This window comes from Pinus tabuliformis, chromosome 2_2, assembly GCF_031772625.1.
Source record: "Pinus tabuliformis cultivar Carrire ecotype Pingquan chromosome 2_2, CPIR1, whole genome shotgun sequence".
NCBI classification, from domain to species: domain Eukaryota; kingdom Viridiplantae; phylum Streptophyta; class Pinopsida; order Pinales; family Pinaceae; genus Pinus; species Pinus tabuliformis.
This window is the reverse complement of record NC_142300.1, coordinates 135089491-135114998: the sequence shown is the minus strand read 5'-3', so window position 1 is coordinate 135114998 and position 25508 is coordinate 135089491.

The window sequence follows — 25508 nt, the reverse complement described above, 5'->3', positions numbered from 1 at the left end:
TTCTTGCAATTTACAAGTGAAGTGAGAATAATGATAAAGAAAGGTGACGGGAAAGTTTTAAATGCCAAAGACATATAAAATATACCACCTTACATGAAATGGATATTTGATAAGCACAAAACCATATTCCATTAATGACTGGCAACTCACTCATTAATTAGCATTAAAGCGCATAACCAGGTCTCAGTTTATGGAAAATAATTTTTTGAACAATGAGCCTGAAAGATCTGTGATGAAGCGATTTTGTGATTTGCTTCGCAATATTGCAGATCACAACATCACAAAATCGCAAGGTTGATAGCTCATTATATCGCAATATCGCAAATTCACAATATCTCAAAATCACAACATCGCTATATCGCAAATCGCTGGAGCGCAATATATGTCAATTATTCGTTAATCTGTTTTTTGTGAATTGCGATTTGCGATATGCGCCATTGCATATTGGCAGTTTAAAGTTTTTTAGCGTAAGTGATTTTTTTAGACATGCGATGCGATAAATGTTTTCTTAATGTGTAGTTTCGCATTGCAATCTCGCAATCTTACAATTCGGCTTGCAAGGAGGTATCCCGTTATCTTTTTTGCGATGCAATTTTTCTGAAGGAAAGATTTTTTCTTACCTTATCATTAAACTTAAACTTTTTAGATTTTTCAAGGGTATTTTCCTAAGTTTATGATGGTAAGTTTTAATAAAAATGAAATACAAGCACTAATTAATTTTAAAATTTTTGACTAAGGGTCCCCACTTATTTAGTATTAGGAATAACACTAAATAAGAAGGGGGGTTGTTGCTGGCCACAACAATTGGCGATTCACTTGGAAGAACCAGTTATCTCTACTTTTCTTTTGGATTTTCTAAACTTCCAAAATAGAAAATTTTCCAGAAAATTAAAGTTTATTATAGAAAGACAAAGTACATTATGCTTTTACCTATCAATGATATTTTGTTTCTTCTATTTTCAACTTTGGTTATTTACTCCCTCAAGCTAGTCCATGTATCTACATCAGTCATTACTTGGTTTATAAAGATAAAAACAAAGCCTTCTCTGTAAATCAGTTTTGAATATGCTCATTTGTCGTAGGTAGAGCCTCTACTGCCAATAGGCGTTTATAGCCTCGACAAGGTTACTTGTTACCCAACAATTATCCTGTATCCTACTTAGATAAATTTACAACATTCAAAGAGAAATCCATATCCACACTTATTGCTTTCATTTTCCTTTTTACCCTTAAAGAACAATGTCTTGGTTTGGTAGCCAATTTATGATAGTGTCATTCACTTGATTTATAACTTTAATAAACAAGCTGGCTCGTGATGATACCCCTTGTCTTTTGATTGCAACAATCTTGAGTCATTGCCCTGTTGTGATATGCAGTAGTGGCAAAGTCAGCAAGCTATAATATCTATGATCATGATAAGTTGACTCGTGATGAGACCTCTTTAGGGAAAATTTTAAGAACCCCCCCTAAATTTATATGTATAATAAATGGGCGAATCTCCATGGTATATAGGAAAAATGGAAGGCGATTTTATCAATAATATAATATGTATATATAATTTTTTTGGCGAATCTCTCACCATGCATGGCAAATATTTTACTCAATTATAAAATCTTGTAAGATCTTGGTTTTACCATGGGTCAATACCATGGGTTATTATAAACCTAGAGATTAAAAATTACTATTAGTAATTTATAAAAATTAATAAAATTAATAGTTGATTTTTATTTTATTTTTTATTTTAACCAAGCTAAAATGTTTAACATACATTCGAGGTGAATACCATGGGTCAATACCATGTGCCATTTTTATTTTTATTAATACTAATATTAGGGTTAATAATGTTTTTTTTCATGGTATTAATAACAATCTAGTCCATGGTATTTGTCCCATAGTATTTTGCCTATAAGTTTCACCCAAATATAATGCATTTTTTGAGTGTTCGTAAATATAAGGTGACTTATGGAGTAAATATAAAAAAATGTTTTATTTGTTTACCATACCTCTCGTTTATTTATATTTTTATTAATTTACCATACCTCTTTTACAAATATGGTATTTGGCCCATAGGATTCACTTAAATAAAACCTCGTTCTTGAGCCTTCATAAATAAAATGAGGGTTATGGACTAAATATAAAAAGAGGTTTTATTTATTTACCATACCTCTAGTTTATTTATATTTTTATTTATTTACCATACCTTTTGAGTAGGTATAAAAAGATGTTTTATTTATTTACCATACCTCCACTTTACTACATTCGCCCTTAAAATTTTCTATGGACCTCTTACTCTTTAAGTTAAAGTGTAACATTGGATTATTCTCTGAACGTTGAAGTTTCCTAGGTGGGGAGGAAGTCATTCAAGGAAAATTTTAAGGACGGAAAATTTTCTTGAAGTTTAAAATATTGGCGAATCTCACTAATCCCTAATATGCAAATTATAAATGTTTATTGATATATTTGTAAAATTAATCAAATTTATAATTATTTTATATATAGTCTCTATATAATGTTGACGATTTTTAAGGTAAAATAATTTTATATTCTAAAATCTGGGTGAATCGTCTTTTATAAAATTGGAAATTGGCGAATCTTTTTTGTGGAAAAATCATGGAAAATTAGCCCACTGGGCGAACATTAGCCCCTACGACAGCTCTGGATGACAATGGTAGAGTTTTTGGAAAGAGCTTTTCTACAAAGAATCTTCATTTTTTTCATTTATACGTTTCATTGTACTGATATAAAACAATTTCTCACTAAAGGTCGTTTTTTGTAAAAATTTACAAAGTTGAAACTAGTATCATTTCTTGGCCTAGAGTCTTTAACTGTATCTTTCAATAATAATGATCAATTTTCTAAAAGGATTCTGTTTATACAAGTGAAAAAAGAAAATCTAAAAGTGAATTTGTGTCTTTTTCATAAATCTCAAATGTAACCATTTACAACTGGTTTTATTATGGCAATAAAAACTAATCTACAAAATAGAAGGATGTCTCCTATGGAAAATATTTTTTGAGGATATGTCCATTAATAGGTAAAGAATCTCTTTTCTTGTTAAATCCTGTAACATAAAAATTAACAGACCTATGAATTATATGATTTGAAAAGGGCCAAGCCACATTCTTTGGAATTTTGTATGTTTCCCTTTTTCCTCATGGGCCTTGTCCCATTTTAAAACTAGATCTCCCATCTGAAAGTCTTTTCTGGATATCATGTTTGAATCAAAAGAGGCTTTTACTAATGCTTGCTGATGAGCGTGAGTTATTTTGGCCTGTTCTCATTGTTCTTCTAACTTAATTATTTCCAGCTGCCTTGGCTGTAAGGAAGAAGTTGGTGCTTCATCAATATATTGAACCAAGGAAAAAGAGGGAATTGCCAAATAAGTTGGAAGAACCACTTCTTTCCCATAAACTAAATTGAAGGGGGAAGTGACAATGGAGGCTTTTTGTGTTATTCGATCTGCCCATAAAGCATATATTAAAGATTTGTGCCAATTTTTATGATTTTGGTCAATGGTTTGCTTAATAATTTTGATTAAGTTTTTATTTGTAGATTTAGCTAATCCATTGCCATCTGGATAGTAATTGGCAGAGTATTTAAGCTTCAAACCCCTTTTGAGTGCAAATTCAATCATTGCATTACCAGAAAAATATGATGCATTATCAAACATTAAAGCAGAAGGTAACCCAAACCTAGTGATTATGACCTGATCTATGAACTCGATGATATGTTCAGCATTAGTTGTCTTGAGTGGAACTGCTTATAGCCATTTAGTAAAGTTATATATTGCTGTAAGGATATACCTATGCTGTTTAGAAGAGTAAGGAACGATCTCACCTATTATGTCCAATCCCCACTGATCGAAAGGCTGCTCAATGTTAACTGGTTTTAGTGGCAATAATGGTTTCTTTTGTCTCCCAGCAGTGGTTTGATAGACTTGACATTTCCTCACATAGCTATGTGAGTCTTTGAATAATGTGGGCTAGTAATAGCATGCACGTAAGATTTTATGAGCAGTAGCGTCTCCAGCATAGTGTCCGGCTATTGGCCCATCGTGGAGTTCCTGCAAGACTTTTTCAGCTTCAGATTTCTCAAGACATCTAAGGAGAACAAAATCATAATTTATTCTAAAAAGAACATCGTTCACGAGCTGATATTGTTTGGATTTCAACCTTAGAGCTATTTTCTTGGTATGATCGAGGTTTGAAGGAGCATATCCATTCTTTAGATAATAAATGATATCAGCGTATAATGAATCAACATCGTTTAGGCTTACCTCGTACATTTGTATCTCTAGAGATGGAATTTCGGACATAAGTGATGCTCCGGCCAACATTTTGCAAAAGCCTTGACCTTTTACAATACTTGCTGGTTTGATTTCTACGTCATATTCCTGTAAGGCAGTAACCCAATTGGCTCTTTTCTCACCCACATCCTTCTGTACTAGAAGATTTCTTACCGCTGGAAATGGTACTATGATTTTTGTATTTGTTTTGAGTAAAAAAGGTCTGAAATATTTAATTGCTTTGAGAACAACATAAGCTTGTTTCTCCACATCTGAATAATTTAACTCAGGCCCTTGTAAATTGGAATTGACAAAAGCAATTGGGGCTTCTGCCTTTTCTTGATTTTCTTGAGTGAGTATCGTAGCATATGATCTATCAGAGGAAAATGTATATAAAATAAAAGGATCAGAAAAATTTAGAGTTGCTAAAGACGAAGCATTAACAATTGGCTTGTTTGATCAGATTGAATGCCTCATGTTCATCTTGGCCCCATTTAAAGTTTGAGTTCTTTTTATTCATTGCTTGTAAAGGAGACATGATTCTTGAAAAATCTGGAACAAATCTGTTACACAGTAATTTGTCACTGTCTCCTTGTCAGTCTTCCTACTGTGTCATGAGTCCAAGTTAATCATGCTCATGCTCTCTAATGTTGCCAAATGACCCACTTTGCCAAAGTCTTTGCTTTCAGCACGACTGTTGTCAAGATAAACACGCTGACGAGTGCTTCATAACAGACGGAATGCGCTGCCAGCGCGGAAGCACACAGGTTTCCCGCGCTGGTCGAATTTCATGTGACAGCGCGTCTGATATTCGTATCTGATCGTGCTGACATGACCTTCTTTGTTATTCAGCTACGATGTCAGCGCCCCAGTGCAGTTATGGACCCGTGCTGATCCAGTTTGGGCGAGTTTGTTCTAACATCCGGCCTTCCAGATGACTCCAGACCTAGTTGTTGGCCTTGTAAATGTCGCCCTCCCTTCTCTGGCATGTCTGTTTCGTCATTTGAGCCACCTTCCTTGGAGATAAGCTCATCCTCCCACCATTCATGGAGACTCCTTCCTATTTAAGCCTCTACCATTGCCATGAGCAGCTAGTTTGGAATTGATAGTGCCGGGAGTGTTGCTGCTAGTGTGTGAACTTGATAGGTAGTTGGTGTGACAAGTGTGGGATTGCTAGAGAGTTTAAGGAAGGTTGTGAAGTGTTTCTTTCTTGTGTAAACTTGTGTGAGAGAGAGTTTTTGTCTTGGGAGATCTACCTCCAAGGGTGAATTCTTGAGAGACTCGCTGGCTGGACCCTCTTGAGAAGGATTCGACGTCAGAACTTTGGTTGTACTCTTCTCTGTTATTTATTAATAATAGATGACTATCATTATGGTTCCACTCTCATTGTTCCATGTTTGATGTTGAGTTATATCTTTTCTGACTGATATATAATTTCATCTACTAGATTTTATGCTTGTTTTCGTGTTGTTCTTTGCATGTGCAGGTATCTAATCACGGAGATCACGTGGATCGTGACCGGCCAAAGCAAAGGAATGAAGGCAACATCTCTTCGACGAATACTAGCGTCGGAATCCAAGTAGGTTCTCACCATCTACTTTTTATTTGCAATTAGGAACTTGTGTGATAGCATTGTGTGATTGTTGCTAGACCCAGTCTGGGCTAGTAGGGATCGTCTTTGTCCGCAGAGAGGATTTACCTCCACAACAATTTGGCGATTCCACTGGGGAGTTTCTTTACCTTGTTGTTTGATTTGTAAACTTTGGAAGAAGCCTGAAGCATAGCCAGTTAGCCTTCGAAACGCTATTGCTCTGCATTAGCGAAGTAGATCAAAGCCACTTGAGTCCATCTCCAGTTTGGTTTACAAACTGAACAGCTTGGAGCTGGCTTTGTCTTTTTGTGTTCATGTTTTGTCCTTGAGTTTGGTTTTTGCTCTCTTTTCAAAGATTGGAGATTAGTTTCTCTGTTTTTGGCTTTCTTGGTTCAGTCTGGGAGGTGCCTTCATTGTTTAAAGAGTGATTGCCTTGGGTTGGGAGCTTTTGGCTTGATTGTGCCTGTTTTTTAGCCTCAGCGCGGTTTATAATAAAACAGTCGCGCTGCCATCGCATAGCTATTTCTTTGACTTCGTGATCATCGCGTTTATACACTGAACAGTCGCGACGGTTCTAAAAATCGGACCAGCGTGGTTAAGCCGTGTACTTCCACGCTGACAGCGCTTTGTTGCTACGCGTGGTTTCTGATCAGCACTTTGTTGCTGTGTATCACCCGCGCTGATACCTGTAGAATTGAATTTCTTCAATTCTGCCTCCTGAGCCTGTTGGTTTTGCTATCCCCTGCTTCTTTCACTTGGTTTATGACTTGATTTCTATTGTCTGAAGATTGAAGAACTTTCTTGGGAAGTCTTGTTGGGCGAACCTTGTTTTTGTGTCTTGTGACCTGGTTTTATCATCCCAATTTCGTTGGATTGGTTTTGTTTGGTTACTCGTTCACAAAGATTCGTTTACTTCTTACCTTTTGGTTTTGTGAAAACTTTCCTCTTTGCTTGCTTTGCTTGGTTGTCTAGGTGATTGTTATTGAACCAGTCTTTGTATTGTTTCAATTACTTCTCACTACCTAGACACAGATTACAGTTGTTTGGGGTCAACCGGTTCTTTTCACATTTGTTTGTTATTATTTCTTAGAAGTTTGTTTAGTGCACTTTGCCATTGAAAAGAAAATGAACAATCTCTTTTGCATTGAATTAGTTAATTGAAATTAGAATCTTTTCATTGATTAAGCAATTTAAAACAAAGAAAAGTTTCGTTTATTTGTCATTAGCTGCATTAGAGTACCTCTTGTTTGTTTGTGGTCATTTTGTTTGAAAAATCCTTAACTCTCTCGTAGTTAGTATTCATCGAACGAAATGATATTCTTTGGCATATAGTTTGCATTCAGGAAATTGTGAGAGATTACATACGGTAGGACCTGGAAATTGAAACTTAATCGAAGATCAACCATAAAATGAAGTGAATGAACTTAAAAACGCATTGGAACATAATTCTCACTAATTAGAGGTCTAGGCTAGAGACGTGCTCCGGCGTCGTTAAACGTAGTCACTGTTGTTTCACACTACGGTTGGGTGATTCCTCCTTTTGTGACTCGATAGTGGTCTAGCACAGACTTGAGCTCCCACGTATCGTCTTGTATATAGGGGAGACCCCACTAGGTTATCATCCTTTATCCACAGGAAGCCGTGTCTGCCGCCTTACAAGCCGTAACGCACTGAACACAGCATTCAGGAAGATTGACTGCCGTACGGGAAGTCCTTGGTTTTCATATGACTGCCAAGGTGTATATGCAGTTTTACGGATTTGTTTGGTAAACCCTTTGCCTAGTCTCTCCAGAGTAGTCACTTTTGATCCTTTTCGGACTCCTTAAAAGAAAAGGCTCACTTGAGCAGTTTGTCACTTCGGGCTCACAAAACATTCGAAGGCGACTAGAGTCACCTTTTTGTCCTTTTCTCGACTCTTAAAACATCAAAAGGTAAAGTTGTGTCCTTGCGTCTTAAAATTCATTTGGCCACGATAAACATTACCTGGTTAGATCTTGTGTGCATTATTTTGAGTAGGGTCCTTTATCGTTAGACTCCCTTAGGTCTCGTTTGAAGTTTGTCATCCTGGCTGAACCGTCGACTCCCATTCCAAGTGATCAAGAGTCTCCATCTTCCGCTGCTCCTGAGGTACCGGATGTAAGTGATACTCTTCCTGTTATCCCGAGTATCCAACCGATCAACTCTCGCGCTCTGGACGACGAAGGTTACAAAATTCATTGGAACCCCATCTGGGAGCCTGACGAGGACGATATTCCTTTTACCCCCCCTGGTGTTTCGTCTCCAATGTCTACCTCTCACATGGATGAGACATCTCCTAGAGTGAGTGAGACACCTGTATTGTCGAATATCGACACTCCCATCCCAGCTACTTCTCCACTCCCCCCATGCTATCAGTCGTTGAGGGATAGGGTAAGTGCCAGGACCCCTGCTTTGACTATGTGGGATTCCCATATCACACCCACCACGGGATCTTTTGTTTTACAAGTCCACACTACACCTGTCACTTCAGTTATGACGAATCCAACTATTTGTGTAGTGCATTCAACTCCGGTTGTTAGTGTCGTAACAACGTCTTCAGCCTTGAACACTGGTGCTGGTCCCCCTCACGGTCAAGTGATTAATGGCCAACCGGCACTCTCGCCTAGAGTTGTCCACCCTGCACAAAGTGCTCCACCCTCTTCTGGTCCTGTTCCAAGAGGGGGGCCATATGATGCCTATGGACAAGCTGTTCAGGATCCGAACGCGCAAGGTCCACTCTTTTATTATGATTCTACTGGTCAATACCTTCAACTTTCTCAACCCTTGCCTACTCAACCTTTCGTTGAGGTTTCGGTACCATTATCCATTACTTGGGACCCTAGTACCAACTCTTTCCATGGAGGCCAAGCAATGCCTGCACAGCTTCAAGGACTGCCTAACCAAGGCCAGCCATCTTATGTGCAAGCCCCCCAAGGGCAGCAATATTATGGCCAGTCTTACCCAGGACAATCTGGGGGCCCACAAGGACAACCTTATCAGGGACAACCTTCGGCCGTTGGTGGTCCATCGTTTACTTATTTGAGTCAACCTTCTGGCTATCCGGGGCAACCTAGTACCCAGCAAGGTTTCCCGTCTGGACAACCAGGACAACCTTACATCCAACAAGGCCAACCTGGTATCCAGCAAGGTTATCCCTCTGGACAAGCTGGACAAACTTATATTCCACAAGGTCAACCGACAGTCCAATAGGGGTATCCTTCTGGGCAAGGGGGGCAACCTTACATACAGCAGGGCCAACCCACTGCTCAGCCTAGTCATCCTTCTGGGAAAGCGGGTCAGCTTTCTATACAGCAAGGCCAACCCACTGCCCAGCTTAGTAATCCTTCTGGACAGGCTGGCCAACCTCAAGGTCAACCGGCCGTCCAGCCTGCTCAACCATCTGCTCCGCAAGGACAACCCTTGGTTGCACAAGGACAACCGGCTACCCAGCAAGCACATCCTTCTGGGTAAACAGGTCCATCCCAAACCCAACCAGGCCAACCTTCCAGCCAGATGGTCCGAGCTCAACCTGTTCAAGGACATCCTTCTGGGCCCCAAACTCAAATTGGTTATCAAATGCAAGGTGGGCCACGAGCCCAACCTTCTTACCAAGCGCAGCCTTCTTATCAGGCTCAGTATGGAGCTCAGCAAACGTATGGCTACCAGCAACCGTAGGGGCAAACTCAGTTTACCCCTTATCAAAATTATCAACGGATGCAGGTCACTCCTTACCAGAATTATCAGCAGCAATATGTTGCACCTGCAGGTCAAGTTGCTAATCCATCGGGTGCTGGGGGGCAGACCCAGGGTCAATTGTCTACATATGGACAGAATCCTTATGGACAGAATCCATATGGACAGAATCCCTATGGACATAATCCATATGGACAGAACCCCTATGGACAAAATCCCTATGGGCAGAACCCTTATGGGCCTAGCCCGTCCGGACAAAGTCCATGGGGGCAACCCCCACCTGGTTGGAACCCTGGTACTACCTCTTTGCCACAGCCACAAATGTCCTTTAATCCTCAGTTACCTTTCTTAGCGACGTTGGAACTTCCATATGTTTCCAAGTTAACGAATGATCCCATTCTTCATAATCCATATTGGCCACCAGTTCCAACTAAGATACCCGGTGATTGCCCGAAATTCGATGGCAAAGCTAGTGAGGACCCTGAAGCTCATGTCATGACCTATCACCTTTGGTGCTCATCCAACTCATGGCTTGATGACTCCATCCGGCTCCGCCTCTTCCAAAGGACTCTCACCGGCTCAGCCGCTAAGTGGTATATTGAGTTGAATCACGGAACATTTCAAGATTTCAACTCATTGGCTATGGCTTTCCTAACTCATTTTCAGTTACCCATTCGGTATGAGACAGGGACACATCTCCTTACATCTCTCAAATAGGACACGACCACGCATATATCCAATCATATACATTAATGGAGACGGTGTCATCGCTTGATCAAATTTTGGATTCCTGATCAGCTCCTGACTGATTGGTTCACAACTTCCTTTGTCCCTGCGATCGTGCGAGACATCGCCATGGGAGCTTGTGTAACTGAAGAGCAAGCTATCGCGTGCGCTCAGTACCTTGACTTAGTATACTCTCAATCAGGTACTTTATATGATTATTTTCCAGATGCCCCAAGACCCAGAACATCCAAAGCACCGCCAAAACCATCTGTTGACGGAGTTATTGGCTCTGTAAACACGTCATCAAAGAAATCATCCGCGAACCCTGGGAAGCAAAAACGGAATGCTTCTAATGGAAATGATTCTCAGGGTCAGTCTAATTCTGGAGGTACCTCCGAGGTAAACTCCGTTCAGTCCACCACGACAGATAAATCCTCGAAAGGGAAAAAGAAAGGGAAAACCAAGAATAAATCCGAACAGCCCAAACAGGACTCCCCTAAACCTCCACCTGAGGAAGGAGCCAAACGTAAACCTAAGTATCCTTGTCTTATCTGTGATGAGGATCACTACACTAAAGATTGCCCTAGGCAGTCCGAAGTTAGTCGATTATTGAAAGGTGCTCCTAGGACTCCCGCTGTGCTTAAATAACCTTTCCCTTCTCAGCAAACTCAAATGGTGGCAGATCCATCGCAACCATCTTCTTCATTCGGCTCTCAAGTCTTCATGGCTGGGACGATTCCCATCCATATCACCACTCGAGAGAAATCATATCCATCTCATGCCAGGAAAGAGCCTGAGGTCCCCTCCAACGCTCCTCCATCCAGTTCTGGTCCACTCCACATCGAACGACCCAGCACTGAGACGACAATCCGACCCCCTCCAAAAGGTGTACTCCGGAAGTCTTCTTACAACCCGAATTGTTATAGAAATTTTTGTGCCTTACAACATTGAGCACGAAATGTCCATAATCCAAGGGATCCAAAGTCCCTAAACATGTTGTTCCTACCCCTAGAGGAACAAGGCTAACAAACTAGAGCAATTCACAGAAGTTCTCCACCAGAAACTGATCAAAAACAAGTCAATTCAGGATCAATTCAGAGGCTCCACTAGCTGTCTGCGCTGAAATGCAAAGGTTACACTGGCTAGGTGCACTGCAACGCAGGTAGAAGCACTACCAGGGTGCGTTGAGCGGGAAGTGACAAATGGCAAGTTCATTCAACGAGGTGGAAAGACCCTGGAAGCTTCCAGAATCTTCTCCAATGACACTTGCCTCAAGGAATTCGACTTGTGATGAGTAAGAGGCTCTTAGTCTCCAAGTGGAAGTAAGAACTGACAGAGGGAGAGGACACTAGTCAGATCTCAAGCTAACTCATCCTCTCTCCAAACATCTATATATCGATCTCTCCTCCATGAGATCTAGAGGCTGGAATTTTGTTATTGCAAAGAATTGTTGTTGGTTTGAGATTGGCATCATTGGGTGCTTAATGCTTTGAAGGAAGGTGAAGATAGGAATTTCATTTGCTGGATTGGAGCCCTCTGGGTTGTACCTCTTCCTAAACCTTGTTATTCATCAATAAAGCTATCTTTGTTTCTCCTATATACTGATGTATCTTTGATGTATGATTGCATTAGTATGTTTAGTTTATTTCTAATCCTGAACTAGTTATGAATATGAATCTATGTCTTTGTGTAGTATTCTCTTCTTGTGATCGTGCAGAAACCTGTTGAAGCTGGGCAAGCGAGAAGGTGAGTAGCTGAGAACTCTCAAAGAGAAGAGAAACCGGATCGAGGGACAAACGGAAGACACCGGTTAGTCCATCCATCTCTCTTCATTCTTAATTCATAAAAGGAAGAATACTAGAATAGATGTTTCTGTTTGTTGCTAAGGCACTGTCACACCTTAGGTGGATAGGATCATCCTGCATAGGCATTTTTCCCCACAACAAATTGGCGACTCCACTGGGGAGATCTGTTTAGTCATTTTATTTGTGTCTCTATCATCGTTTGTTTCATAGACTCAACAACAACAATCGAACTGCATCTGCTATTCTCAGATGCAAAGTAGACAGCTGCTGCTTTGATCCAATCACTGGATTTGTCTATGATCTGAACAATGGACTCACAAATGATTTGATGATCCTTTGTGATAGATCTTAGCCCTCCCTCAAAGCATCCCTTTGATTGTACCTTTCTTGTTGCTTTGATTTGGCCTGAAACTGTAGATTAAATAGCAAACTGTGACCCAGAACCCAGTGAGGAACTCTCGTTTCTCCTTCAGCGCAGACCCTGTGAAGAGGTTCTGCATTTCAACGCAGGTCCCATGAAGGCTACCTGCACTGAATGTCAAAACCTCTGTGTTGAGGGTGCGTTGATCCAGTTAGGCCTTCTGCAGCTGGGGTTCTCTGCTCTGTTTTGCCTTGTTTTGATCTCTGATTTTTGCAGCCTGTAACCAGCATAGGTACCTGTCTGATAACTCTTTTTCTCTGCTTAAATTCCGCCTCCTTTTGTACAAAAAGACTGTGAGTGTTTTTATGTGTTTGTGGCGTCATTTACAGTTTTCCATTGCAAGAGTGAAATAGTCATCCTGTAGCCCTTGATTCAGATTTGTTGATTATGATCTTAGGAGAGAGTTCATTGGCTGTTTACAGTTGGTTATACATTCATTTTTGCTTTTGGTTTGAGTTTGTCTCTTTTGAGTGTCAAAACAAGCATTCATTTCGAAAATCGTTAAGTGTTGTAATCTCTTCTACCCTTTCTGATTTCGAAAAAGTAAACTTGTTTGTATTTGTCATTTAAAAGCAAATTCAAAGTTGTACAAAAAGCTTTCTTTTTAGGCATCAATATTAAGAGAGCGGAAAACAAACACCTGCATTGTGCATTTTCATCTTGATAGTTTGCATGCTTGATTTAGGAAAAGTGCATTAGAGTGTGCTGATTGCTCTTTGAGAAAAGATGGTGTCTTTCTTTTCCCTTTGTAGCTAGGATTTTCATTGTTGAAAAAGAGATAAAGCTTGCTTATCATCTTTAGACTGCATTTAGGAATTGTATCATACATCTCGTGGTGAACCTCAAAAGGAAAACTTCTAAAAATATCAACCTAAAATAAATTGAATGAACTTAACAACGCTTTGTAACTTAACGCACAACATAGAGGTCTAGGCTAGAGACGTGTTCCGGCGTCGTAAAGCCTGGTGACTGTCGATCTCGCTGATGGTGGGTGATTCCTCCTGAGGGACGATAGCGCCAGTACGGATTGTGCTCCCACGTATCGTCGAGTATATATTGGGAGACCCCTATAGGCATAAAACCTTTATCCTTAGGAAGCCGTGTCGGCCGCCCTACTGATCGCAATGCACTGAACACAGCATTCAGAAAGATTGACCGCCCGTACCTTAAAAAATATTCTGCGGTTTTGCGAAAAGTTTGGCACACCCTCTACCTAGAACTCCAGAGCAGTTCCTTTTGGCCTTTTTCAGACTCTATAACGGAAAAAGTCCATCCGAGCATTTTCCACTTCGGGCTCGTTAAAACATCGAAGGAGACTAGAGTCATCTTTATCTTTTTCTCGACTCTTTAAAATTGAAAAAGCAAGTTGTGTCTAAAGCGTCGTTAAAATTTATTTTAAACGGAACAATCACCCCTTCTTCCTGCGTTGATATTTAGGTTGAGAAAATGGAGCACACCAATCAAGGAATTCCCCTTGGTGGAAATCCTAGTCCCTTCTCCTCTTGGGGAGATGTTGGAGCGCCCCATATGGCCACATTACCGCTTCCAGGACTGACAATAGGCCTGCCTGTCTGGCTCTTCTCAACCATTGTCGTTCAGAACACCACTATTCCTGAACAGTCAAATCAATAGTTAGACCAGACCAGAGTTACCCACCAGCCTTCTACTTCATCTAATTATTCCTCTCCTCCTTCCTCTTCGCTTGACGGAACTGGTAAAACAAAAAACCAAGTTCCTAAGGAGAAGAAGGGAAAGAAGAAGAAGGAGAAGAAGAAGAAGGAGTCAAAAGCAACTGGGGGCAAACAAGTGGCGTCTGACAGAAATCCACACACAGCACTGACTAGGCCTAAATCGCCATGTGTCATATGCAAGGGAGACCACTTCCACAGAGATTGTCCCTGCATCCCTCGGATACTAAGGGACTGGTCTCCCTGTTTTCACAATTCGGTGGCATCAACCTCTGATAGCCATGTTGACAGCACACCGTCAACTAGTGAAAGTGAAGCCACAGGACAGAGAGGGAAAACTAGATTTCCCTGCAAACTATGTGAAGGCAACCATGCCATCCACCGTTGTCCCTTCTTAGACGAGGCTAAAAGAGTTTTGGAAGATCGCCCGGTTTTACCAGTGAAACTTCCTCCTGGATATCAAAAACTCCTGCCAAGTCCTTCACCAGTTGAGAACCCGGCTGGCCCGCTCAAGTGGTCAGCCGAAGCACCTATCATTGAAGATGAACTGTCTGAATCCATACCTGACGAAAGTCAAAAGGTTGAGGCGGCAGTTGACCCGGTTTTGCATTCAGAGGCTCTATCTTCGAATGATACCATCACAGAGGAGAATAAAGACGACACCGTCCAAATTCTCTTCATCAACACAGACTCCGACGAACAAGGGGGCAATTTGCCCATTCCTTTATCGCAGGAAGGAACTTCGTCAGAGTCATACCCGACCATCTATTCGGTCCCACCACTAAGCAACCTAGTTGTCTCGTTCGACTGGAACCAACTAGGCAGACCCCGTTTGCCAGCAAGCATACCATTCAGAATTATCGTCCAAATATACAGAATGGTCATGGCTAGCACCATCATTGATGGGGGGAATCTGTGAGTATCCTTTCCTCTATTGCTTGGAAAGCGCTTGGTTCGCCAATGCTTTTGCCTGAAATGAGAAATCTGATAGGCTTTGATAAAGGAACCAGTCGACCTTTAGGGATCCTCCCCAATGTGCTTATCACATTGAAAGGGAAGACCGTTCAAATGAACGTGATGGTCATTCAAGGACCCTTGGATTATAACCTACTCCTTGGACGAGACTATATATATTGCATGGGAGCCATCGTCTCCTCACTCTTTAGAGTAATGTGTTTTCCGCACGAAGGAAGAGTGGTCAAGCTCGTGGACCAGCTTTCATTTCCCAGATCACGCATCGCAAATAGTCATATACCATCCCTAAATGGTCTCTTCACGCAAGAAATGTCTCAACCCACGGTCCGTCCTCCTGATGAGCACGAGTAATCCGGGAGGATATGACTGGAACCCAGGGGGCATGCGTCCTGGTCTGCTTCGGCAGGAAAACTTTGGGTATAGGGTAGGTTTCCGCGGGAGAATATGACTAGTCTGTACCCCGTCCGTCTTGGAAGAGGGGTTATTCTAGAATAAGATTCTTTTGTCAAAGTTACATGTTTGGCACTGAGGTCATTAACCTTTGTCTATCTCGGTAGATATCGCCGAAGAAGTGTTTTGTTTGAAAGATTAACGAGACAATCTTTGGGTAACCTGAAAGAGGTAGGCCTCTCCCGGTAAAACAAATGTTTTATTGGACTAAGGAGGGGTAACCTTGAAATCATACTTTATTCCTGGGGGCATGCAAACCTTTTGGAATGCAAGCAAGGGGGAGCTATTTATTTTTTAAATTTTTAGGTCCTCCCTTTAAACCTGTAGATCTAACCCTTTAAACTCATAGGATTAGTCATTTCCAAACTTGCATAACGAAAGGATCCGGAGCAAAGATTTGTAAGATGAAGCTCCATAAAAAATAGAATCTTAATGAGACATTCTTATCATATGACTGGATTACTCGAGCAGTTTTAGCACACAGTTCATGCTCGTTAAAAAATAAACGCAAGATCCGAGCAGTTTTAGCGCATAGTTCATGCTCGTTAAAAAATAAACATAAGATCGAGCAAATGTTTCCACCCGCGTTTAAGCTCGTTAAAAAATGAACTATTCCGGTAAATAACCACAGTGAATGTAATATCATCAGCCATTAAAGCCTTGGTTGTGTTTGCACCATCACCTCCGCTTTTCCATTGGCCGATCATTCACCTCCATATGATTGTTTACCCATTTTGAGGAACAGCTGCGAAGAGTGATTTCATTAGCCATCCTTGTGACACTGTCGTTATTGGAAAATTCCAACCCGTACCTAGAATCAACTGCTAACCCGTTTTATCACTCGTTCCTCAAAAGACGAGTCTTCTTTAAGCTCTTTTCATCTGACTAGTAAAATATGAAAAGATTACTGAGTTTTGGCCTTCCAGCTCGTTAAAGCGACCGGAAGTGCTATCCCTCCTCTAGATTTCAATCTTTCTGGACCTGAGGGATTATTGCACAAAAAGATCGAGCGCTTGTTTTGTTCGGCTCGTTAAAACTATCGAAAACTCATCCCTTCTGTATTTTTTTATACTTTTTCAGACTTAAGGGATTAGATGACGAAAAAGGACTTTCGGAGTTGACTTTACGTACCTTTTCAGACTCTCTAAAAATGAAAAGGACCGAGTTATCTTTGTCGTTAGACTCGTTAAAAGCATTAAATAGCGACAAACTTGTCTTTAGATGAGAATGAGTTTCAATATCGTTAGGCTCGTTAAAACATAGCGATGGGCTTGCCCGAAGGGCAAGTTATAGAACAAGCATATGTTATCCTCCTCAAGCTTGACAAAAATAAAGAGGTACTGGTCAGCAATGACTGGAAAAAAATTGGGAGAAACTCGAGAAAACTTTGATGGTAGCAAGTCGCTCTTGAACATGACACTTTTCCTCCGTACCACAGTCGAGTTGGGTTGTTTCATTCACCGGTCACATGACCATGGTCTCGCCATACCATCCATATTTGGGGTAATGCTACCGATCCATCGCATAAGTGTCACCATATGTTCAAGAGAAGTCGTTCAGAGAAGTCAACCGTGTCCCATCCACTACCAAACATTATGCTTCATCCTTTCATCACTGCCACCCTGAATCATATGTCATCAGATTGTTTTCACCTCCATCAAAATCATTTGCTCCGTTCCGTGTCACTGATGTGGGATTCATTAAGGCCCTCCTTTGACAGATCGCTTCTTGTCGACATCAGCTCATTATCCAAGAAGTTGATCTAGGAACACCCCTTCAGTACTTTGAAGCTTGCATGCCTCAATGGCAAGTTTCTCACTTCCGGCAACAGGTATTCATCAATGACCTTCGACCAAAAGATTTTGCATGGTGTTCGACGCCAAGTCCTTTATTCACACCACGTGAATTGTACTGCAGTACCTTGATGGTCATTATCATTATCGGTGATTCCTCTCGCGCTTGTTAACTGTTTACCTCATTGACCGGTAATCAAGCGATGTCTTTCCATGTTCGACTTCAGAACATTTCTCACATGGATCGACTTGTACTTAGAGTGAAGATCGAACGAGTTTGAAGACCCCGGATCTAGTTTCATCCATCCAGGCTGCGATATATATTCAGGAAAAATAAAGACATTGACATGTACATCATTGCAGCAGATAATCATCCTACCCAAAGGATGATAATTTCATCAAAATTATCAGTCTACCATCAGACGATTATCTGTTCTATGTACAGAAAAATGAATTTATAAAGCTGAGCATGGGAATGCCCGCCTCAGCTAGATCATGAAAGCAGTATGAAAAATAATGTATTGTATTGTATTGTATTACAAGTCTCCTCCCAGCAATGAATGAACTTCGGATCCTCCTGATAAAGCATTTCACCTGATAAACGGCCTCATACTTTAGGGGGAAACTGTTATAGACATTTTTGTGCCTTACAGCATTGAGCATGAAATGTCCATAATCCAAGGGATCCAAAGTCCCTAAACATGTTGTTCCTACCCCTAGAGGAACAAGGCTAACAAACCACAGCAATTCACAGACTGCCTCACCAAATCGCTTTCCTTATACAGGTCATCATCAATGGTAAAACGATTCATCGTACAATCATTGATGAAGGTGCCTCAACTTGCATTATGTCTGTTGCTTGCAGGAAAGCTATTGGTTCTCCAACATTGAGCCAGTCTCCTACAACATTAGAAGCCTTTGATGGAAGAGAGTCTCGTCCTTACGGTATCCTCCAACACTTGCCCATCTCCTTGGAAGGGAAGATAGTAGAAGTGGAGGTCGAAGTTTTCGATGCTAATCTTACCTACAACCTCCTCCTCGGACGTAGCTGGACATACGCCATGCACGCCGTGGCTTCCTCCCTTTTCCATGTCATTCATTTCCCTCATCAAGGGAAGATTGTCACGGTGGACCAGCTCTCCTTCTTCGCCTCTTCTTCTGAAGTTAATGTGCCGTTCGTGGAGCATACCTCTAAATCATTCGAGAGTGTGGGAGCTGGGCTCTTTAAGGATCTCGCCCTAATGGGTGTCTTTCCACTCCCACCTCTGAATCTCGCCCCTATTAACATGATTTCCATGCGTTCTGATCCGTGGGTCCTTCCTCCCGCTAATCAGATAGAATCCTGGGGTGATATGATGCCGTTGAGTCCTGCCGAGCTCAACTACGTCGAAATCGTTGCTGCATCAGCTCCCCCTCCCGAACCTGCTCTTCCGAGCGGTGTTCTCGATTCGTATGTTCATTTCCCTTGGCTTGGAGATGATGCTACTTCGGATCCATTAAAGGAAATATTTCCTTCCGATGAAGCCATCATAGAGACCATGTCTCTTGAAGAGCCCCCTTGGTCAGATCATCACCATCGCTCTTCTTTTCTCCCTGCCCATCAGGAAATGATTGCATGTCTTGAGCGGTTTGCTTCGTGTATCCTATCCTCGCCCCTTCAAACACCTATTCAAATTTACCAATTATCTTCTCAGGGAAATATGGGAAACATTACACAAACCCAACCCATCGACATCTCTGTGAAACCATGGATTGTCGAGCACATTTACATTGGAGTCACTTGCACTCCAGAGGAAGTTCAACTTTACACTGACCTATTTCGTGAATTTCTTGATGTCTTTGCTTGGTCCTACGAAGAGATGCCCGGAATCGACCCTAGTATAGTGGTGCACGAGATACCTACGTATCCAGGTGCTAAGCCTGTTCGTCAGCGCCTATGCCCTGTGCACCCCCGAAAGGCCACAGCCATCAAAGTAGAAGTCAAAAAGCTTCTCAAGGCTGGTTTCATTTACCCCATTTCACTGACGGATTGGGTCTCTAATATAGTCCCTGTGAACAAAAAGCAGGGTACTATTCGAGTCTGTGTTGATTACCATGATATCAATCGCGCCTGTCCTAAGGATAACTTCCCTACACCCTTCATCGATCAGCTCATTGATGAGTGTGCAGGAAGCAAAATCTACTCGTTTATGGACGGTTTTTCTGGATATAACCAGATGAATATTGCGCCCGCTGATCAACATAAGATCGCTTTTATCTGTCCTTGGGGCACTTTTGCCTATAAGAAGCTCCCTTTCGGTTTAAAGAATGCTGGTGCCACCTTCCAGCATGCAATGTCCTATGCCTTTCATGACATTCGTCACATTGTACAGCTGTACCTAGATGATCTTCCAGCTCATTCAGTCAAACGTCGGGACCATCCTTCCCGTCTTCATGAGATCTTTCTCCGCTGTCGACACTACCATATTCAGCTCAATCCTCATAAATGTGTCTTCTGCGTTGAATCACGCCGACTACTCGGGTTTATCGTCTCCCGAGAAGGCATCTGTCTAGATCCCCTCAAAGTCGAGGCCATTCTGAATCTTCCTCCCCCTGCTTCTTTGCAGCAATTGTAGAGCTTGCAGGGCAAAGCAAATTTCCTTAGACGATTCATTCCGAATTATGCCAAGGTGGCTAAGGGTTTCACACGGTTTTTGAAGCGAGACACACCCTTTCATTGGGACGATATCGCTCAGGAGTCTTTCGAGCGACTCAAGGGCCTCCTTGTCTATGCTCCATTATTGAGACCTCTGAACTACCATCGTGATTATACTCTTTATCTGGCCGCCGCCGATACCACTATCGGCATGGTTATCGTGCAGGATGATGATGACGGCAATGACCACGTTATCTATTACCTCAGCCGCAACCTCCTGGATACGGAAAATCGCTACGCTTACGTTGAGAAGTTGGCATTAGCCGCTGTCTGCGCCGTCCAACGTTTCCGAAATTATATCCTGTTGCGCACCACGACCGTGATTTCTGACTGCAACCCGATGACGTACATTTTTTCGCGTCAGTTGCTGGGGGGCAAATACTCGAAATGGATCTCAATCCTCCAAGAGTTTGACTTGGAATTTACTGCTGCCAAGCCTAAGAAGTCTCTGGTCTTTGCTGAATTACTCTGTTCTTTGCCATCTCCTTCTGCACCCTCTCTTTCTGAGGATCATATCCCGGACGAAACTCTTTTTCTGATCAGCACCCTCGATCCCTGGTACGGGGATATTATCGTTTATTTACAAACGTCCTCTTTCCGCCCCGCTGTCTCCAAAGATGCACGGCGGCGGATCATTAATCTCAACCCTATCGGATCATAGGGGACACCCTGTACCGTCTCGGCGTTGACTCTGTTCTTTGCCGATGTCTTACCCTCGAGGAGGCTGAGAAAGTCCTGAATGACTGCCACTCTGGCGCCTGTGGTGGCCATATGTCCGGATATGCCACAGCTCAAAAAATCCTTCGTGCTGGTTATTTTCGGCCCTCCATTTTTAAGGATTTCATTCTTGCTGTCCGCTCATGTCATGCATGCCAGATATACCAGCGGAAGATGCGTGCTCCACCGGCCCCGCTGCACCCTGTAGTGACCGTAGGCCCTTTTGCCAAATGGGGCATTGATTATAAAACCTGTAAGCCTTGCTCGACCGGGGGGCATGGGTTTATTATCGTTGCCGTCGATTAATTTACAAAATGGGCTAAGGCAATGCCCACATTAACCGAAGATGGTCATACAACGGCGCAATTTTTGTTCAATCATGTTATTACGTGGTTCAGAGTACCACAGGCCATCGTCACAGATCACGGAAAGCATTTTCGTAATCACATGATGACTGAATTGACAACCCAACTAGGCTTACGGCATGATAGTTCGACCCCATACTATCCTCAGTCTAACGGCCAGGTTGAAGCCGTGAACAAGATTTTGGTTACGATGCTTCAACTTACTGTTGCATGCATAAATCTAATTGGCATCTGATGTTGTTTCCCGCCTTGTGGGCCTACCGGACCTCTGTGAAGGATGCCACCGGTTTCACTCCATTTCAACTAGTTTACGGACTGGAGGCTACCCTTCCTATTGAATATGAAATTCCTTCGTTGAAAATAGCTGTCGAGTTGCTTCCCAACACCACTCCGGTGGAGGAACGGCTTCTTTATCTTGAATGGTTGGATGAGACCCGTCGCCTAACCTCTCTAGCCATCGAAGATTAAAAGAAGAGAGTTAAGACTCATTTTGACCATACCGTTCATCCTCGTTCCTTTGTTGAGGGAGACCTTGTCCTGCTATATGACCAAGCCAATGACAAGTTGGGGGTAGGCAAACTCGAGCCCATGTGGCTAGGCCCTTACATTGTAAAGAGAGTATTGCAAAAAGAGGCGTACGAGCTAGTTGACTACGAAGGTAATCCTCTTGATAAGCCCTGCAATGGGCTGTACTTGAAAAAGTACTATGCATGATTCATGCACTTCAATTTATAGATGCGTGTGTCTTAGCAAGTGTGTGTGTGTGTGTATGTTTGCATGTTTCTCGGCTTGGTGTGAAAAGCGTGATTGCTCCTTATTGTGTTTTTTCTTCTTGTGCAGATGTCGGGTGCACCTTATATTGGTTTCGTTGATGGTGCCTGCCGCAGCACTCGTAATTTGTCCTCGGCGGCGTGGGTGATCTACGATCCTCACTGTGAGTTGATAGATCTTCAAGGTGTGTGTTTAGGTTGTACTACAAACAATGTCGCTGAATATAGTGCTGTTATTGAATTATTAGCCGAGGCGATTAATCTCAATATTCCTACATTGGTTGTTAAACTAGACTCTCAACTTGTCGTCCATCAGCTCAATGGGCGATATTCCGTCAGAGACCGTCACATTTTGAGGTTGTACTTATGTGTTAAATTGTTAGAAAGGAATTTTGATTTTATCACATATCAGCATATTCCACGACAATTAAACACATTATCTGATGCATTAGCTAATCATGTATTAGATAGACATTCGCGTAATTTATAATCAAAACTTCATACAAGCAAGCACATAAAAGCACAATAATAAACCATAGGAATATGTATATATATATATCGTGTGGCGCACCAAGGCGCTCAAAAAATAAGTGTATATGTCTAGATAAGGCCTGTGTTCTCAGTACATCTGAGACACATGTCCCTCAAAAACCATCAGTAGGAAATAAAGATCTAGATGTCTACTGTGGTGGGTTATGCTCTCTGTATTCTGCAGCCGCCCGTGCCACCCGCCTCAAAAGGCGGTGCATCCTGGGTTCTACCCCCACTGTATGGATCTGAGATGCTATGGGGACCTCCTCTATCCCCTGGTAATCTGGAATCCCTGCCATTAAACCCTCGAGGTTCTGTATCACAGTCTCCATCGTATTGACTCCCGGAGGAGCCAGGGCTAGAGCTCTGATGCCCTGAGCATCCCTCCGCGCCCCTGGGGCCAAACCAAGGGGTCTTGCCGGTCCTACATCTACGTACCATAGCATTCATCGTTAAGACATGTACATGAAAAATAAAAAACATTAACAAAAATAAAAAACAAAAGAGATCAAGTGGCTTACCGCCATCGTCCCACTGCTCTCCAGCAGGCAGCGACATGTCTGGGTCTCCACGGAAGTCTATGCCAGCATATGGCCAGTCCTCCACAAAAATAGTCTGGCGATCCAGCCACTCTCGGAAGTATACTCCCCATGCCACTGGTCGGCCGCCACCTCCTCATGGCATGACATGGCCCCATCGACTGGCCCTCGTCTCTCGGCAACCTCTGGGTGGATCCACGACCATTTCCTGTAGCTGTAATGCCGGTACCCGCTCCAGCATGAGCGGGACTAAAATCGACCCATAGCCAAACTGTTTCGACTCACCACGTCGGCAGTTGGTTAGCTGTCTCTTCATACTGGTTGTTACTGCTGCAACCCAGTTGAATATGGTGGGATTTAAACATTCGAGAGCCAATAGAAGATGCGTCTTCGAAGCCTCGTGATTGGCCAAGGAGCCCGCTACCCGAGTCACCATGAAGAGTATGGTCCGAAGGACGATGTCCTCCACCATAGGAATAGCTACTTTCCCACTCCGCGTCTTGCGTGCCTGTGGGCACACCCTGGCCATCAGCATATCTCGAGTTTCACCACTAGGTCGCTGCCCCTCCAGGATGGGCATCTCACCTCGACGTAATAACCCAGTCAGGAAATAGATATCGGTATAGTTGAACTCAATGTCTCGGCCTTGAATCACAAATTTCCCATCAGTGGGATTCCAAGCTCTGATCAGGAACTCGAGAAGGTCAGGCTGCGCTCGCAGGCGCGGAGTTAGGAAGAATTTGAGCACCCCGCACGCCCGCATTGCATTACGGCACCCAGCATCGGCAAATACCGCTATATCCTCATTATCATGAGCTCGCTCCTGCCAAACGAATGCCATTTTACCCTGCATAATCACAAAAATTCATTAGGGCGCTGTCTATAAAGTTTTACACATTCAATTTGTTAAAAAACTTATTTCGCGGCGTCAGCGCGACTGTTTTAAAAACAGTCGCGATGATCATGGTGCCCTTGGATATTTTTCCTGGGTTAGCGCGGAAGTACATCACTCTTCCGCGCTGATTTGGGGGTGGTCTGTGTAAGTATTTTTCGATCAGCGTGGACTCGATAAGGAAATCCGCCCTGACCGAGAGCGAATTGAAGTTCAAAAAATTCACCCAAACTAGCACTTCCCACCGTTAGAATGCAGCTAAAATACTTCAAAATGGAGCGCAGAGGATGGTGAACCTACCTGGAACAGACTTCGGGATGGTTGATGCATGCACGGGATGGAATTTGCTTCGTCAACCTCGCAACTCCACCACGTCCTCCACAGCTCCAAATGGTAGCAATGGTAAAAAACTTTTTAACCCCCCCTATTTATGGTAAAATTTCATAATTAAGTAATATTTTTCATAAATGTGGGTTTTTTGTGATGTTTTCTACCATGTGCTTGGTGCCAATATAGTTTTACTATGTTTTTTATGCATGTGGTACACATTATCTCGAACAGATTTATGCGTGCGGTGTTTCTTGTGCAGATTCTCATACCAGTGGAATCACGATAGTCCTATACACACTTGACCCCGAAACGTCGTCTTTAAGCTCTTTTTGACGTAAAATAAGAAAATATGGCTGAGCCCCCCTCTCGGCTCGTTAAAAAGAACGAGAGGCGGTCACCTTTAAAGCTCTTTTTTCGACCGTTTAAACTAAAAAAGATTGTCGGGTTTTTGTCGTTTCGAACTCGTTATTGGCTCCAAAACGATGTACTTCTGACCTCTTTTCTATTTTTTCAGGTCGAAGTCACTACTTACGAAAAGTACTCCTCGATCATATTGGTCGGGCAGTTCTTTCGAGCATTGTTTTATACTTTTTCGGGCTCGAGAGACACAAATTTACGAAAAAGGACCCCCCTGGAGTTTTCTTTTCTGCTGTCTTTTCAGACTCTCTAAACAGGAAAAGACGTTGAGTTCTTCCTTTGTCAGACTCGTTAAAACTTAATGACATCGGACTCCGTCGAAATGACACTTTCCAAGCATATGCTATCCCCGTCAAGCTTGTCATCCAAAAATAGTCGGGGTACCTGCCAAGAATGGTGGGGAAAATGGAATCATAATTATTGTCGTGTCGGCAGTATGTCGCTCTTGAACATGGCACTTGTCTACATTCGTGTCTGGGTGGGGACATCTCATCTTGTTTTTACACTAGCCTCCATGGGTTTGGGTTATCCTGTTTTACCTCTCATCTACTCATTGCCTCGTCACCATGACCTTTGATCCGTTCATGTAAAATACTGCCAAGTCCATTGTCGTGCCGCCGATATGTTCAAGAGAAGTTGACCTCTGCAGAATTACAACCTCTCTCTGATACCTCACATACTTCTGATTCACCACAACATTCTTCCTTTGTCTCGTGTCAATGATGTGGGAAACACTATGGCCCACCTTTGATCAAGGTCACTTCCTATCGACTTCAACTCATTATCCAGGAAGCTGATCTAGAGACT